Here is an 18,636-nt window from a genome sequence, read left to right on the forward strand (position 1 = left end):
CAGACAAATTTGGGGCAGCACTGATCGCTGGAATAATTAAACACCTTTCCAAAGCAAATGATGGAAAAAAACCAGGCGCCTGCCTGCTTGCATGGAGGGATGAATCAATAAATAAAATAAAACTGGAGACTCAGCAAGGACTGCAGGCGACACAAAGAGCCCCTTCTTGTAGATGCCCTTTGGAGCTGTCTTCTCTCCCCTGTGGCCCAAAGCAGCTTACAACATCATTCTCCCCTCTTCCATTGCATCCTAACAACAACAACCCGGTAAGGTAGATTGGGCTAAGAGACAGTGACTGTCCCAAGGTCACCCAGTGAGCTTCCATGCCAGAGTGGGGATTCAAACCTGGGGATCCTAGTCCCAGCACTATACCTTGCTGGCTCTCCCATGACACAGCTTCTTAACTGACTCTCTATGAAGCCCCCAGGACAAAGGGCAGTCTATCTGAGCAAAGAGGATTTGAAATTTCAGCACACGTTATCTAACTGCTCTTAACTCAGATTTCACAAGTCACTCCCTAAAGGTCCAAGTGGAGGGGCAACTTTTATACTTCAAAACGTCTTTATTACATAATTGATTATCTCCTAGAAAGGAAAACTATCGTTTCGGGCTGATGGAAAGAAAGGAGCCGGCCTTGGAGCCTAGAAGCGGCAGCACTGGGTCTGGGGTGAACCAGGCCCCAAATGAGGGGTACAATAACCAGGCCCCGCTATGTAGGAGGAGGGACCATTAACTAAACCAAGTTTTGCAAAGCTGCCACAGAGTTCCTTTGAATTCTGCAGAGTTCCCTCCCCTTTGGGGAGGGGCCGTGGCTCAGTGGCAAAGCATCTGCTCAGTGTGCAGAAGGTCCCAGGTTCAATCCCCGTCATCTCCAGTTAAAGGGACCAGGCAAGTAGGTGACGTGAAAGACCCCTGCCTGAGACCCTGGAGAGCAGCTGCCAGTCAGAGTAGACAATACTGACTTCAATGGACCAAGGGTCCCAACGGTCTGATTCAGTATAAGGCAGCTTCATGTGTTCTCCCCCACCCTCTTCTGCCACCCCGCCCCGTCCCACCCTACCCCCCCAACCACTAGACCTGCTGGTCGAGGGCAGAAACCCCCAGGCCTTCTCAGAGTTGCAGTACCCTGTAATTTGATTTAGCAACACCCCCTTCCTCTTAAATAGAATTGGAAATTGTATGTAGCATAAAACAAAATAATGTTAAAATAATTTAATAGAGGCGGTTGCATTCAGGTAGCGCTGAACCTGAAATTACACGTTCCAACTTGATAACAATATGCTCATGGAACTGAACTTTCTGAGCTCCTTCTTCCCAAGGCAGCCTGCTGGGCCTCCCACACTCCACTGGCCCATTTGCATAAATGGAAAGATCCTTCCTATCCGAGCATTTACGATTTGGGAAACGGCCCAGGAAAAAAGAGAGACAGTGCTGTATGGCACATATTTAGTTTTTGTAATTAAAGTGGATTAAAATTAATCTCGTTGTGAGAATTTTGCAGTAACCTTTGAGACAGCTGGCAGAGCATCTCAGGAATCGCTGGTCTAGAGGCGCGATTCTCACTCTGGGGTGCCAGAGGTCGGGTTCCGTCTATTGGCAAGCCCATACCAGCGCAGAAAGATGGGGCTAGACCTTTGGGGAGAAGCCAAGGCTCAGGCGTAGAGCGCCTGCTTTGCACACAGAAGGCCCCAGGTGCGATCCTGGAGTCTCTAGTCAAAGGATCTCATTCAGCAGGGGCGTCTTCCTGTGACCAAGACCCTGGAATGTCCCTGTCGCAGCAGATATTACTAAGCAATATGGACCAATGGTCTGACACATCAAAAGACAGTTTCATAGGTATACAAGCATACCTCAGAGATATTGTGGGTTCAGTTCCAGTAAAAGGTAAAGTTCCCCTGTGCAAGCACCGGGTCATTCCTGACCTATGGGGTGACATCACATCCCGATGTCACATCCTGATGTTTCCTAGACAGGCTTTGTTTACAGGGTGGTTTGCCAGTGCCTTCCCCAGTGGTCTTCCCTTTACCCCCAGCAAGCTGGGTACTCATTTTACCGACCTCAGAAGGATGAAAGGCCGAGTCAACCTCGAGCCGGCTACCTGAAACCGACTTCCATCAAGATAGAACTCAGGTCGTGAGCAGAGCTTGGACTGCAGTACTGCAGCGTACCACTCCGCCACGGGGGTGGTCGGTTCCAATAAAGTGAATATTGCAATAAAGTGTGTCACACAACCTTTTTTGGTTTCCCAGTGCATATAAAAGTTAAGTTTACACTATACTGTAGCCTATGAAGCATTATGTCTAAAAAAATCCACATATTGTAATAATGAAAAAGTTTGAAATATTGCGAGAATTACCAACATGAGACAAAGAGATATAAAGTGAGCACATGCTGTTGGAAAAATGACACCGATAGACTTGCTCGAAACGCAATATCTGTGATGCGCGATAAAGCGAGGTGCGCCTGTATTTAACATGTCCATAAACCTATTAGAAAAGGGGCAGCACGATGGTTGTGCATTCAGAAAGTTTCAGGTTCAATCCTGGGCATTTCCAGTTAATGGGTAGCAAATTTTGGTAAAGAACTTCCTCCGCCATCATGCCTGGAGAGCTGCTGCCAGTCCAATGGGTATTACTGAGTCATATGGACCGGTGCTCTAACCTGCGTCAGGCTCAATCCCACATTCGCCCGCGTGACTGTCCTAAGTCAGTCATTTGCTCGCAGAGAGCCGGGGCTCGCTTACAAAAATCATGACTCCCGTGGCAAAAAACAACAACCAGTAAAGACCTTTTTGCAAAAGGATCTATATTGTCATTAAGAGAGGAGATGGAAGCTCTGGAGTTGGAACTCTGGGATCTGTTAGGGGGGGGTTTCAAGACCCAGATGCAGCTCACCTACAATGCCCTACGATGCCAACCTATCATACAACGTATGCCAGGCAAGTCACTGAAAAGAGGGGGCAGCATTAAAAATAGCAGCGCAGATGGGATTCAGAACAATGCTCCCTACCCTCCCGGGCAGAAATTCACTGGCTATAGTGGCCTTATCAAACACGACACATTCTACCCCCCACACTCTTTCTTGCTCCGTGACAGCTGTCACATTGGGAGGAATTACAAACTCGGGATGAAAGAGAAGCTAAGCATCTCGGCATAACAACTGGATCTCCTGAATTGGTCTGGGCAGCCAGCGGGGAGGAGAGATCCTGATTCACAGCAGGGGGCTGGACAAGGCTACTCTGTATCCCAATGCAGAAATGAGGGAAGGGGCCCAGCCTGTTGTGATGGAGGGGCCATATCTGAGTGGAGAGCAGCAACATGAGAAAGAGAATGAATGCCCCAGGTCCAAAACAGAGCAAGAAAGAAGAGTTTCCTTTTATATGCCGACTTTCTCTACCACTTAAGGGAGACTCAAACCGGCTTACAATCACCTTCCCCACAACAGACACCCTGTGACATAGGTGGGGCTGAGAGCTCTAACAGAGCTGTAACTTGCCCAAGGTCACCCAGCTGGCTTCGTGTGTAGGAGTGGGGAAACAAATCAAGTTCACCAGATTAGCACCCACTGCTCATGTGGAGGAGTGGGGAATCAAAACCGGTTCTCCAGATCAGTCCACCCCTCCAAACCACCGCTCTTAACCACTACACCATGTTGGCTCATGTGGGGTGGGGTGAGGGAGTGGGATGTGTTGTGTTTGACAGCCAGTGTGGTGTAGTGGCTAAAAAGGTTTGACTAGTATCTGGAAGACCCTGGTTCGAATCCCACTCGTGCCATGGAAGCTCATTGGGAGACCTCGGGCCAGTCACACTTGCTCAGCCTAAAGGGAGGAGAGGAGAATGATGTGAGCCGCTTTAGATCCCCATTGGGTAGAAAGGCAGGGTATAAATGAATTAAATAAATAAATGAGGATCTCTTATTATACAAGAGTCAACAAGCAGGGTTGGGAAAGACATCTGCCAGTCAGAGAGTTGTGGCCAGCCACAATGAACCACCACTAAGCCATGGAAGAGGACGCTGTTCAGAGGTAGAACATTTATTTCACATGTGGACGGTTGAAAGTTCAGGACCAGGCAGCACCTATTGTGAAGGACCTCTACAAAAGGCCCTGGACTGCCAGTCATAGGAGATGGCATTGACCTTGCCAGACCAACAGTTCAGATACGTATAGAGCCAATTTGTGTGTTCTCACTAAGGGGACCATGGCTCAGTAACAGAGCGTCTGCTTGACATACAGAAGGTCCCAGGTACAGTTCCTGGCATCTTCAGTTAAAAGGATCTGGTGATGCAGAAAGACCTCTGCCTTAGATCCTGGAGAGCTGCTGCCAGTCAGAGACTGGCAATACTGACCTATCTAGGTCTGACTCAGTATTAGGCAGCATCATGCGTTTGTACAATGGAAGACTTAGGATGCCACTGAAAACTACTCATGTGCAGTCGTTAGTTCAGCCGATTCTGTATTTCAAAAACATCCTGTGAACCACTCTTCCTGCCCATGCTCCCAATCCATGTTTCTTCTCTTCCCCTCATTCCTCTGGAACCCTCCCTGTTCCAGCCCTCCATCTTCCCCTTGGCCTCCTCCTTCTCCAGACCTCCATTTCTTCCCTCCCTCCTCCCCAAGATCAGAGCAGCTCAGCCACAAGGGGCCAGAGACCCTCTGTTCTGCAAAAGACCTTTAGGAAATGCTGACGGTTACTATCAGAGGCTTCAACAGCCCCCATAAAATCTTTTTTTCTGCAGGCCAGGGTAGGCTTCTCGTGCCCTCCTGAACTGTGATGCAGCACTGTGAAGCCCCCCCCAAATAAAACTCTTCCTACAAAAGTGCAGAAATAAAAAACCTGCTTACTCCCACACTCTCCAGGTTTGGCATGGTGCCTTCCTTGAATCATATACGTGCACGCGTGCATGCCCCCTAACGCTGCCCCAGAATGTGATTTGTAGAGTGCCATTAGCTCCAGCTCCCTCTTCTAGGCAGAAATAAACTGTCTGCCTGCCAAGAACCTGACGTTGGAACAGCAACAGGCCTGCCTGGCGGTATCTGGGGGGCAGCGCGGGGTCCCGTGTCACAGGCATCCCGCACGGTGCCCTTTCTGTGACTGCACAATTTCTCCATCTCGTCCGAGGTGCTGAAAGGATCGTGTAGAGAGCACCGTGGTGAGGAAAGGGTTAAGCAATGACCTACAAAGTCAGAGGGGGGGGATCATCCGAGTGACACATTTCTGGGGGCTACCATCAGGAGCCTTCCTTGGCAAGCGAAGATGTGAGATCATCGCCAGCTGAGACCGGAGTTAAATAACATCCATCAACGGTCTCCAAGCGAACTCCTTTAAAATATACGTGCGTATGTATGTCCGACTCCATCTCCCGTTCACAGCCCCCCTTCTTCATTGCAAAGCTCCCCATGGAACTGTACGGCATGCCGGACTTGAGGATTTTCCAGCCCAAACTCCCCCTAGACACCCCAGCACACATGTATTAATCTCTCCTTTTGGATTTACTGACACAATCCAGATTAGAATGCCTCTCTGGCAAAGCATGGGGACAGACTGCACCCGATGGAGCAAAGATCTCCCGACTGCGGGCCATTTCAGGGGTGGGGATAGGTGCTGGGGCTCCGGCCAAATTGAAAGCTGCATGCCCTGGCCTGGAAACCTCATTTTCTGAACCCAGGGCTAATGGGGGTTTCTTAGCAACAGGGACTCTGCACATGCTCAGAGCACACCTATTATTTCACGCATGCACCCACAAGGCTGATGAACTCAGGCACACTGAATGAGTTCCGGGGCTCAAGTCCTGATACCAGAAAACCCGAGAAACTGACCCAAAGGTCATGCTACTGAGGAAGATTAAAACAAATAGCCTCAGAGTCACTAGCCAATCTTACCGGGGGGGGGGGATCTATTCCAAGAATAAATACATATTATACAACAGTATTATTACTATTATTATTCTTGCATTGATTTGGGTCCTAAGGCCGCTCATGGTAACAATTAAAACCAGCAAGCCCTTTAAAACTGCTAAATCAGTAGCATCAACCAGTCAATAGCCGAGATCGATAGAACACTTCAGAGCTTAAATGAAGTGGCAACCCATCACCCAAAAAACCCTACTTTAAAGCAACAGGCAGCAGAATCAACAGGTTATCCAGATCCCCATTAAAGCCATTTGGTGCCAAGCCAATGGATGCTGGCAGGGCGATCCACAGCCCCTCAGTGCTCCCTCGTTCTTCAGAAAAGCATCCGTGGATGATCTCAAATGTCTCGTATGGTCAGTAGACGGCTTTTGAGGTACCCTGGTCCCAGCCGGTCGGTGCACCTTTTTGTTTCAAATTAACGGCGGAAAGGGTTAAGACCGGGTTTGCAAATACGCTACCACGCTTTTTTAAAAAATCCAAAACCTAGCTCGTTTCCCCACATATACCTGTGTCAGTCATTTCACAAAGGTTGAAAGGGAAAAAATGAAACAACTCTCTTCTAGTTCCAAACTGCTTCCCCGCCTGATCCCCTACAGGTAATCAGGGCAGGAACAGTGTAGTAGTTAGAGTGTCTGGGCAGGACTTGGAAGGACCGGGTTCGAATTCCCGGCTCAGCCCACCAGGTGACCTCGGGCCCATCACAATCTCTCAGTCTAACCCACCCTCACAAGGTTGTTGTGAGACAGAGTGGAGGGGGGGGTAACGAAGTGAAAAACCACTCTAGGTCCCCAATCAGGGAGAAAAGCAGGATATTTTAAAAAAAAGCATTGCCTGGCACAGACAAATGGCCAATTTTACAAGCCTCAGCATGGAAGGGAAAACGGACCCCCTTCATGAGCTCTTGTGGCACGCCACAACCAACGTTTAAAATTTGTACGTGCAATAATATATCACTTTTCAACACCATCGATTTGCACATCTCACTCCCAAAACACCAAACGGAAGCCGCAGTCCTAAGCACGCTTGTGTGTTAAGTGCCGTCAAATCGCTTCCAACTCACGGCGACCCTATGAATCAATGTCCTCCGAAGTGTCCTATCCTTAACAGCCTTGCTCAGATCTTGCAAATTGAGGGCTGTGGCTTCCTTTATAGAGTTGATCCATCTCTTGTTGGGTCTTCCTCTTTTCCTGCTGACTTCAACTTTTCCTAGCATGATTGTCTTTTTCCAGTGACTCTTGTCTTCTCATAATGTGACCAGAGTACAGCAGCCTCAGTTTAATCATTTTAGCTTGTAGGGTCAGTTTAGGCTTGATTTGATTTATAACCCACTTGTTTGTTTTATTGGCGGTTCAAGCATGGCTTTCAGGGAAGTAAATTCCACGGGAGTCAAGGGGACTTTACTTCCAAGGAAACATGCACAGACTCAGACTGCAAAATATTCAATGTTTCAGATTTTGGCCATGAATGATGCTTGGCATTTCTTTAACAATTCTGAACACTGAAAATGCTTCACATAAACCTCAGCAAACCTTACAACGTCCCTGAAAAGTAGGACACCATTATCTTCATAACAGCGTGTTCCCTAAGCCAGTAAGATCCAGCTTGAAATGAGATTTATACTGGTGGGGAAACGGGGAGGAGCTTTGCCACTAAGTTCCACACGCCGTGTTAACCAAATTACGACATTTGCTAAAAATCACTCTAGGAATATACTGCAGCTTGTGAAATAAAGACACGAAGGATCCAAAGAGCCTCTAAAACCACCTCTGAGTTGAAACCACCTTTTCTGTCTCCTGAAATCCCAGCAAAATCCGTATGCAGGAAGTCAAAGGCTCAGGGGACCACAGCAGAATGTTAACCAACAGTGCAAACTTAGGTGGGGGAGAGGGAATAGATGCATACAAGTGACTCATCGCTGCATCTCCCCACCAGCATCTAGATGCACATTTTCACTCTCTTCCATTTACACGCACAGACAACTGCCTCCCCCCCCCTTTCTTGGCTTCCCCATCTTTCCAACCAGGAGTAGATCAGGCTGTTCCCAATGGAAGGTTCTGGCCCTCAGAAAATACTGGCTGGATGCACAATTAATCTTCCAAAGAAGAGGGTTTGGGGCGCTTTTCATTAAAGCCTAATTAAAATAATTAAAATATACGCACATGCGTACACACTCTTGGCCATAAAAGGTTCTCTCTCATACTCAGCAGCTGGAAGCTTCTATAAAACAGAAAGTCCCTTCCCCAAGGGTTTGGAGATGTCGCTCAGGCTCTCACTTTGGTGGACCTCCATGGGAAGGAAAGCTAGTTGGTCGCAAAGCAACACCCCTGGAAAAGTCCTTGCTGTGTGCCTTCAAGACTCAGGACAGACACACAGACCGCATAGCACCAACATGGCAAAAGGGGGAATGCCCCCCCAAGTTTGGGTGGGGGGGCAGGGAGCTTGTTTTAGTAGGACGGCTGCCGCAGGCCTTTGTTCTCCACTGTTGTTGCAGGAGGCTGATCAGCACAACCCCCCTCCCTGATGGGAACAGCAGGGGCCTGGTGACCAACCTGCCCTGCAGTGACTCTTGCCCACCACTGGGAGGTGCTGCGGGGCCAGCCCTAGCTGCCTCAAAGGCACAGCAGTCAGGCCTAATGGGCTTACTCAGGAAGCTCTAGTAGGGTCTTGCTCCCGTCCCCTGGGCAGCAGAAGGAAAACATTACTAAACTTGTCAGTTAACATCTCTCTGTGTTTTTTTGTTGCTGTTGAAAGATTTGTTTTGAATGCACCGAAAGGGTGGGAGAGATAACACACTTTGCTTTAGATAGCCCCAAACGCTATCTGTGCAACTGCATAAATCATGAGCACAGAGGTCAAGGGGACATGGATTCTACATATCAAAGATAAGTGTGTGTTTTCCTCTTATTCGCTGTCCTAAGGGACTGCAGCTGAGTTCATTTACAAGCCTTCCCCGAAGCTGCGGTCACCCCATGCAGGCGGGCGAGAATCTGCCAGGAAACAACCCCGCGAGGCCGTTTTGAGCATCCGCGAAGCCTTTTCAGACAAACCTCACGGTCCCATCTCGCAGGCAGGCAGGGTCCAACCATCAGACATCGGCTCAGAGAGCAGCGCTTTCCGACTCAGCCGTCCGCCTCGAGGAAAGCAACGCCCTCCCGCTCGTGTGGACGCCAACATCGCGAAAACACCAACCTTGCGACCACAAGGTGTCGTTCCTCCCATCGCCTGTAGCGGGAGCTAGAGAGCACCTCTGCACAGAATAAGCCCCATTTGGTGGGGGGGCTTGTGGGGGGGGGGGAGGAAAAAAATAAACTATTGTGGAAGTGGCGCTCCCAATAATAAATACTTTTCCTCTCCACGATCACCGCCGTATCTCTGTACTAACCCCCTTCTCGTCCCAAGTTGCAGCCTTCCACAGTCTGGTTCCTCGGCTGGGAGGAGCGAGGGGGAGGCAGGCTCCTTCCCCCCCCCCGCCCGTCCCCCACCCCCCAAAAAGAAATCTTGCGGCTCGCAGAGCGAAACGCAATTCAAACTCCTCCAGGCCGCCGCAACTTCGCCGGCGACGGCCGCCTTTCGCGGGGAGGATCGGCGCCTGCCGGCGGGGAGGCGACGCGATCTCCTGCGCCCGAGCTGCCTCGCCCCCTCCCCGGTCAAGCCACACGCCCCCTATCCCCCCCACCCACCCCCCAATGAGGACCACGACCTCTCCAAAATATCCTTCCAATTGCACGGATGCAAAGCGAACGGGGGAGTTGCACGGCCAAAGAGCAAGGAACAGACGGGGGGGGGGGGGATCTCTCCCTCTCCTCCATTCCCCCCCTCCTTTTTTTGCATCAATAAATCCACACACGCAGAAAGCCTCCTAAAAGCCGCTCGTTAAAGCTCGCCGATTTATTTTGCGGCGCCTTCCCAAGGCAGCAAAGAAGGGGAAGCGGGCAGCTGGGGGGGGCGGCACGGCCAGGGCGGGGGCTCGCACGGGAACACTGGCGACCAGAAATGCAGCAGAGGGAAGAGCCAGGCAGGCGAGAAGAACCGGACACTTGTCCGTTTCGCCTTCCCCGCCAGGAGGGGAGCGCCAAATAGACAAGGGGAGGTTTATTCTCTGGACAGCCCCCCCCCCCGCCGCCGCCGCCGCCAACGGCCGATGCAAAGATCAGCCGCTGCAAACTTCCCAGATTGGAGCTCTCTCCCCTTCCTTCAAAATGCATCAGGGAGGCTTTCGGGGGGGGGGCGTTTAAAATGGAAGCCCCCCCTTCATAAAGCCGGACCAAACTTGATCGATTTTAAGACCCCCCCCCTCCTTTTTTCGCAAGGGACTGTTGGCCCGGCCGAGCAGACGGGCGGAGCGGCGCCGATCCTCGGCGGCTCCTTCGACAAACCTCCGGGCGACTCCGGCTCAGTCCTTTGCCAAGCGGCGCAAGGACGGGGACAAAAAGGATGCTGAATTGGGAAAGGGGGTGCAAGACGAACGGCCCCGTCCCCTAACCGCGGCAACTTTCCGGGGGGGGGGGCGTGAAGGGGGGCCGACGGGTGGAAGTGATGTCGCGCGCGAGGGGCGGTCTGCTGGCATCCCGATCCGGGGCGAACTCCCGGCCGCCCCCCTCCCTCGCGGGTCCCCCACCTCCGGCAGGTGGTTGCGGGGGGGGGGTCTCTCTCTCGCGCGCCTTACCTGATCTTTATTCAGCAGGACTTGACGATCTCCCAAGACGAGGCAGCAGCCAGCGAGCCGAAGTTTGCCATCCCTTGGAGGGGGGGCGGATCAAAAAAAGGGGGGCAGGCAGAACCCGAGGGCACGGCTCGGAAACCAAAAGCTCCACGCTCCTCGGTTCGGAAAGCGAAAGGGGGGAAGCCTTAAAAAAAAAAAAGTCCTCCCCCAAAATTAAAGGAGGGGGAGCCTCCCCCCCCCTCCCGGGCCGCGTCCCTCGCCCGGCTATCGCCCCACCGTCTCGGCGCTCCGGAGCCTGGCCGAGGGAGCGCGGCAGCCGGCTGGCATCCTCCCGGCGCCGGCGGGAAGGCGAGTGGGGCGCGCGCTCCCGGGCCCGGGGCTGGGCTGCCGCGGCTTCGGGCGCGCGCCGGAGAGTGTGCGCGCGGCGGCGGCGGCAGCAGCGAGCACGGCGTCGGGTTTGCGCGGAAAAGCGAGGGGAGGGGAGGAGGGCGAGCGGGCAGCCCGGCCTTTAAGGAAGCCCGGGACGGATCCCGGCTGGAAACGGGGGGTGCTTTGCACGGCGGGCTGCAGTTCCTTCCCCCCCCCTTTTTTTTTAAATATTTTTTTTATTTTCTTCATTAACATCTCAACAGAGAAACAATATCCAATACTAAAAATAATGGTAATAATAATTAAAAAAACACAAATAATATCACTCATTTAACAATACAATGACTTCCCCCTCTCCCATCTAAAAATAAATTGTCTAAACTTTTGCTCACGGAGCTAATCCCGATATTATTTTAATTAACCTGTTCGTATCCTATCCAACATTATTAAATCAGTACCTAATATAGAAGTATAGATAAGGGGTTAGATCAAAGAGTGTCCTTTAAATGGTCCCATTAAAAATTGGGTTTCACAATAAGTTCTCCAAGCCTCCCATTCCCCCCCAAAATTATACATTATCATTCTTGTTTATCAAAGCTGTAAGCTTCGCCATCTCAGTCAATTCCAGCATCTTTTTTTTATCCAGTCTTTTTGGTCTGGTATCTCGACGCAGGCGTGGCGTTCCGACGTGATCAGTGGGGGGGGGGGATTCACGTGTCTTTGGAAGTCAGGGCCGTGCCGAGCGGGTCCGAGCGAGAGAGAGAGAAGGAAGCCCTGGACAGATCCAGGCGGGAAACGGGGGTGCTTTGCAGGACACGCTGCAGGCGTGCCGTTCCGACGTGATAAAGGGGGGATCCATGTGTATTTGGAACTCAGGGCCGTGCCGAACGGGTCCAAGAGAGAGAGAGAGAGAGAGAGAGAGAGAGAGAGAGAGAGAGAGAGAAGGCAGCCTGGCCTTTAAGGAAGCCCTGGACGGATCAAGGCGGGATACAGGGGCATTTGCTGGGCGCGCTGCAGACGTGGCTTTCCCATGTAATAAGGAGGGGGGATTCACGTGTATTTGGAACTCGGGGCCGTGCCAGTCCAAGCTTCTCCGCCGAGGGTCCGCTCCGGGAGCTGCCGGCGCTGACTTGCTTGCCTACGCCTGCGTGACGCGCGTATCCGCAAACACGCGTGTTCATTGCATTCACACGTCAATTTAAACTTCTCCTCCCAACACCTTCGGAGATCTGAAAATTAACAGTGGGTAATTACCTGGACGTTGCTGCTCTTGCTAGAGCTCTACTGAGCTCGACGGGTCAACGTGTAGAAGGGTAGAGCCCCACGCTGTGCCACTGCGCGAATCCGGACGTTGCTGGGTAAATAGTGCGCTTCCATTCATAGAGCTGCAAGGTGTTTAAACAGGCTCTGGGAACAGCAAGGCCAGGCTCGAAAGGGGCGCCACTGGGGTTGCAAGATCCCCCCTGGCCACCGGTGGGGGGGATGGGAAGGTGGGGTTGCCAGAGCCAGGTTGGGAAACTCCTGGAGATTTGGGGATGGAGCCTGGGGAGGACGGGGACCTCAGCGGGGTACAATGCCATAAAGCCCACCCTCCAAAGCATCCATTTTCTCCAGGGGAACTGATCTCGGTAGTCTGGAGATGAGCTGTAATTCTGAGGCTTCCCAGGTCCCACCTGGAGGCTGGCATCCCTAGGCATTGTACCCGGTACTTTCCAGAAAGCATTTCTGGAGGGCCTGGTCAGGAACTAGAACTGGAAGGATCACGGAGCCTTCCTGCATTCTGCTGCATTTGTCTACTTTATTTTTCTAATCATAAGCCATTTAAGGCTCTTTTGTATTGTAAACCGCTTCAGACAAGGCTTAGTCATAAATTCCAACACCCCCCCCAAAAAAAACCTTCATTTCACTGTCCAGAGAACCCCCTAACCTTACCTATTAGGGAGGCCTTCAGGGGATAAACCTGGGGTTGCCAACCTTCAGGTGGGGCCTGGAGTTCTGGAATTGCCACAACATCTCCAGACGACAGAGATCAGTTTCCTGGAGAAAATGGCACATTTGGAGGGAAGAACCTGGAGTTGGCAACCCTGAAACTCCGGGGGGGGGGCTACCTCAAAGCAGCATAAATTTGGAAGGCTTTTTCGGGGGCGGCCTTTTTGGAGCAGATGAGTCTCTTCCATGCAAACAGTCTGAGGGCAAAATGGTGAATTTTGAAGGTTAATCAGATGCCTGCAGAAGGAAAGGAGTTGAATAAATTCTCAGAGGGAGAAGTTAAAGCTGCGGACGGAAAAGGACTGCTGACAGTCCATCGGAGGGCACTTGAAGCTGGATATTGCTGGATATTAAATATACCCTTGCTGGATGTTAGGTGGGTCTTGATCTACCCTCCCACTGATGGATGGGAAGTCTCTTCGGAACTGCCTGCACAACCCTTTGAGTTCCACGGTGGATGAATGACAGAGTTCAAATGTAATTAATAATATAGCTTTTCTTCAGTGGTTATAGTGGTTAGAGCAGGGGTGTCAAACTCAATTGTTATGAGGGCCGGATATAATATAAATGTCACTTGGTCAGGCCAGGCCAGATCAACAGTGGGGGGTGGGGTGGCTGGCTCGTGGGCCGATAAGAGCTCTCAAGGGGCCAGATCCGGCCTGCAGGCTGTATATTTGACACCCCTGGGTTAGAGTGTCGGACTAGGAATTTCGGACTAGGAGTGTCGGACTAGGAATTTCACATTCACAGGAGACACAGGGCTGAATCCTTACACTGCTTTGGAAGCTTGCTGGGTGACATTGGGCCAGTCGCTAGGGTTGCTAGGTCCCCTCGGACCCCCGGCAGGGGGTAAGGGAAGGGTTACCAGATCCAGGTTGGGAAACCCCTGGAGATTTGGGGGATGGAGCTTGGGGAGGACAGGGACCTCAATGGGGTACAGTGCCATAAAGTCCACCCTGCAAAGCACCCATTTTCTCTACTGATCTCTGTAGTCTGGAAATGAGCTGTAATTCCGGCAGATCCCCCGGTTCCCACCCGGAGGCTGGCATCCTTACCAGTCACCCATGCTCAGGGTAACCTTACGTCACAGGGTTGTCGTGAGGATAAAATGAAGGAGAGGAGAATGATGTAAATTGCTTTGGGTCCGCATTCAGAAGAAAGGGGGAATAATTGAAATAATTAATAAATACATTTAAGGGACTGAAGGTCAGTTTGGATTGAGGCAATCCCCTTCCTAGGGGCTGGAGGAGTCTGGGGGCTGAAGAAGAAGAGTTGGTTTTTCTATGCCGACTTTCTCTACCACTTAAAGAAGAATCAGACCGGCTTACAATCATCTTCCCTTCCCCACAACAGACACCCTGGGAGGTAGGTGGGGCTGAGAGAACTCTGTGACTAGCCCAAGGTCACCCAGATGGCTTCATGTGTAGGAGCGGCGAAACAAATCCAGTTCACCAGATTAGCCTCCGCCACTCATGTGGGGAATCAAACCCTGTTCTCCAGATCAGACTGCACCGCTCCAAACCACCATTCTTAACCACTACACCATGCTGTAGGGAAGGGAGCCAATGGGCAGTGGAGCTAGGGAAGCTTGGAGACTTTTGGGCTAGGGGGCAGGGGTGAATTTCCCATACTGATTTGGAATAACCAGACAAATTTGGGGCAGCACTGATCGCTTGGTTCGGAGGGTTGGGCAGGTGTATTCTCAGCCAAGAGTCTTAGTAACTGTGATAGCTAAACTAAACCTCCATGTATAGAAGCAGTATATCTCTGAATATCAGACACTGTGACCTGAGAGAAGATGTTCAGTGTCCTTTGTGCCCTGCTTTACGCGCTCCATAGATGCACCTGGCAGGCTGCTCTGCCATAGTTAACTAGAAAGCTGGACAAGATGGACCTTGGTCCAATTCCATAGGGCTTTTCTTATGTGCATTGCTGCCCTCTACTGGCTTGTTTTAGAACTACTTGCTAACATGCCGCCAGCCTTACACTGTTTTGAATCAATTAATTAAAAAAGAAGAAATACTTTTCCTCTTTATTGATGAGGGGGAAAAAATCATCATTAGTAGAGCTGCCATCCCCTGCTTAAGTGTGTGCTACCAATAATAGCAAATTAGTGTCTATCTGGTAATAAACAGGGAGAAGGAGACTGTAATTAAAAGCAATTACGAGAGAAAGACTAGTGCAGCATAATACAGCTATATCCTCATAAACGCAATTAATAAGTGTACAATATAGGGACTACCCGGGGATTAATATATGCAAATGCATATACGTTGTTAGCTGCATTAGACCGAAAATGTCCCATAATAATTTTACACAGATAAGTGGGCACTGTGACCAGCAACGGTCACCATTAAAGTATTTGCATTTCTTATCACCTGACAACATATTTAAACATAAAGGGGGGAAAGCAAGACCAAGACCAGCATTTAATCCCCCACTGGATGAAAGAGGAAAGTTTAGTTTTGCAAAATAATTTGATTTTCTGTGTCCAAACTTTCAGTAGGCCCCCGCCTAAAGGTAAAGTGCAACCATGGGGTGACGCACATCCTGATGTTTTGTAGGCAGACTTTGTTTATTGGGTGGTTTGCCATTGCCTTCCCCAGTCATCTTCCCTTTATCCTCAGCAAGCCGTGTACTCATTTGACCGACCTCAGAAGGATGGAGGGCTGAGTCAACCTTGTGCCGGCTACCTGAACCCAACTTCCGTCGGGAGGGATCGAACTCAGGTCGTGAGCAGAGCTTTTGACTGCAGTACTGCAGCTTACCACTCTGTGCCACGGGGCTCTTAGGCCCCTGCCTACCCAAACTACAACACTCCTCGCCAAACATGTGTCTACCTCCCTCACCCCCACAAGTATTGTCTTCCTGGCACAAATTTCTTTCCCCTCCCCTTCCTCTTATGAAGCAGGAGTACTGAATGTGTTGAGATCATGCCAGGTGCCTTATTTGAACACACTGGAGACTTGTCTTATGTCTGCTGTTCATAGTGTGTGTGTGTAAAGTGCCTTCAAGTCACAGCCAATTTATGGTGAACCCAGTAAGGGATATTCAAAGCAAGTGATTAAACAGAGGTGGTCTGCCATTGCCTTCCTCTGCAAAGTCTTCCTTGGTGGTCTCTCAAGTTCCGACCCCATTTAGCTTCCAAGCTCTGATGAGATTGGGCTATACTATACCATTCCACATCCCACTGTTTACAGTAGCAACCCCATATTGGGAGTAACAGTTATTTAACAGTGCAATCCTAAGCAGAGTTGGTGGTGGAAAGTGCAGATAAGTCACAGCCAACTTACGGCAAACCCATAGGGTTTTCAAGGAAAGAGATGTTCAGAGGTGGTTTGCCATTGCTTGCTCCTGCGTAGCTACTCTGGACTTCCTTGGTGGTCTCCGATCCAAGTACTAAGCAGGGCTGACCCTGCTTAGCTTCTGATATCTGAAAAGATCAGGCAAACCTGGACCATTCAGGTCAGGAAGTCAAACCCTTCTCAAGTCCATTTCAAGTCAACCGGCTCAGAAGGGTGTAACTCTGCTTAAGACTGCACTGCAAATGTACTTAAACATTAAAATGATTTCAGTTATACTTTGGTCCCATACGTGTCGGTCACCTCTCCATTAAAAATGCTTCAGGCAGCTCACGATATTCAGAAATCAAACAGTGCCATCCTAAACAGAGTTACATTTTTCTAAGCCTGCTGGAGTCAATGGACTCAGGAGGCGGTAGCTCTTGTTAGGATTGCACTGAAAATATTCAAAGCCAACTTAAAAAGCGATCTAAGCGTTGCTAAGAACAGCAGCATCCCCGGTTCCGCTTGGAGGCAACAGCATTAGAGGGGCTCAATGCTCTTTTTGAAGCTCTTTTTGGCCATCTGTCAGCAATGCTGATTCTATGACCTTAAGCAGATGATGAGAGGGTTGGCCATCTTCTGGGCATGGAGCAGGGGTCGCTGGGGGTGTGGGGGGAGGTAGTTGTGAATTTCCTGCATTGTGCAGGGGGTTGGACTAGATGACCCTGGTGGTCCCAACTCTATGATTCTATTATTCTAAGTCTGCTGCCCCTTTAGCAATTGTGTGGAGTGACTTTCAGCAAATCCAACTTCTCATCCTTGCAGGATGAGGTGGTGGAGGAAAGTGCCATCAAGTTGCAGGTGAATTATGGCAACCCCCATGGGGTTTTCAAGGCAAGAGACAAACAGAGGCGGTTTGCCATGCATCCCCTGCCTCTGTGCAGCAACCCTGGGCTTCCTTGGTGGTCTCCCATCCGAGTACTAAGCAGTAGGGCTGTCAAAAAAAAAAAATTCGGTACAGTTCGGATTCGGCCGAATTTGGCCCTTCTGGGTTCGGTACGTGCCGAAGTCCGAACTCCCCCACTTCGGATCCGTTCAATTCGGCGGGAATTCAAAGTTCGGGAAAAAAATTGGGCTGAATAAAGCCATTAAAAACACAACCGTGCCTTTCCGCGGCTCTGGGGGGGGGCATTTTTGGGCTTAGAGGTCCCAAACTTTCAGCAGAGCTTCAAAGGACGTATATTGAAAGACTCCCCAAGTTTTGTAAAGATTGGGTCAGGGGGGGCTGAGATATGGGCCCTGAAAGGGGTCCCCCCCACCCTTAATGTGGATCTCTCCGCAGAGCTTGCCGCCCAGGCACAAAGCTCCCGGCCCGACAAACAGCTGATGAGAGCAAGGGCGGGGCAGGTGCTAAGAACTTTGCAAAGCAACACAACTGCAGAGCAACCCCTTTGCAAATATGCAAAGGGCGGGGCAGGTGTGAAGAATTTTGCAAAACAATACAACTGCAAAGCAACACAAGCACGCAATGCAAAACCTTTGCAACAGTGCATAGCAACACCTGACACCTGGGAGTTTGCATACCATGGAAAGGGACAGAGGCAGCTAGCTATGCATAATGAGCAGGAGGGGGTGGAATGTCTCCTTTTGCATTGGACTTGGGACCAGGCAGATGCATTCTTTAAGTCACCATTTGAAAACCAGTTTTGAGCAAGCATCAATAACCTAACTGATCTTATGAATGAGGAAAAACCTGAAGAATAAAAATGAAGCCCCCCCTCAAACCAGGGAGAGAGAGACTGGAGGGGGAACACACACCCCAGGCAGAACCGGCAAAAGCCCCCTTTGGCTTCCCCCACCCACCCACAGAAACTGCTCCCTCCCCACACACACACACAGACTCTGCTTTCCCCCCCCCACACACACAGAAAAGAAAAAATATAGATTAAAGCCCCCAAAGGGGTCTTACTGTGGCTGTCTTCTGTTCCAGCAGGAGGGGCTGGGAGGCTGGGTAATCCAATATGATTCCATTTGTATCCAATATAAGATCCATATGTATGCATCTCTCGAGGGTGATCCATTCATCCCAATAGGGGAAAGGGGAAAGCCCATATCTCGGGGGGCCCTGACCCAATGTTTACAAAACTTGGGTGGTCTCTTAAAAAGCCTTGACTGAAGCTCCGCCGAAAGTCTGGGATCGGCACACCCAAAAATGCGCCCCCTGCAGCCATGGAAAGAGAAAAGGGGGGGGAGCCAATATTTCAGCCCCCACTGAACCCATCTTTACAAAACTTGGGTGGTCTCTTAAGAGGGATTCTCTGAAGCTATGACAAAAGTTTGGGGGCTGAACCCCCCAAAAAGCGCCCCCTGCAGCCACGAAAATGGAAAAGGGGGGAGAGGAAAAAGGGGTGGAGCCCATA

At 50.6% G+C, this 18,636-nt stretch overlaps 1 protein-coding gene across 1 annotated transcript in view; it reads right to left on the reverse strand.

The window, feature by feature from the left end:
* ADGRB2 (adhesion G protein-coupled receptor B2) overlaps nucleotides 1–10,649 on the reverse strand; it is a 187,032-nt gene extending 176,383 nt beyond the window's left edge. Inside the window, exon 1 of the mRNA XM_056846271.1 lies at nucleotides 10,578–10,649. The gene's annotated coding sequence lies outside the window, so the exon portion shown is untranslated. The remainder of the gene's footprint in view (nucleotides 1–10,577) is intronic.
* Between the last annotated feature and the right edge of the window lie 7,987 nt (nucleotides 10,650–18,636).

Source organism: Euleptes europaea, chromosome 3 (genome assembly GCF_029931775.1).
Source record: "Euleptes europaea isolate rEulEur1 chromosome 3, rEulEur1.hap1, whole genome shotgun sequence".
NCBI classification, from domain to species: Eukaryota; Metazoa; Chordata; class Lepidosauria; order Squamata; family Sphaerodactylidae; genus Euleptes; species Euleptes europaea.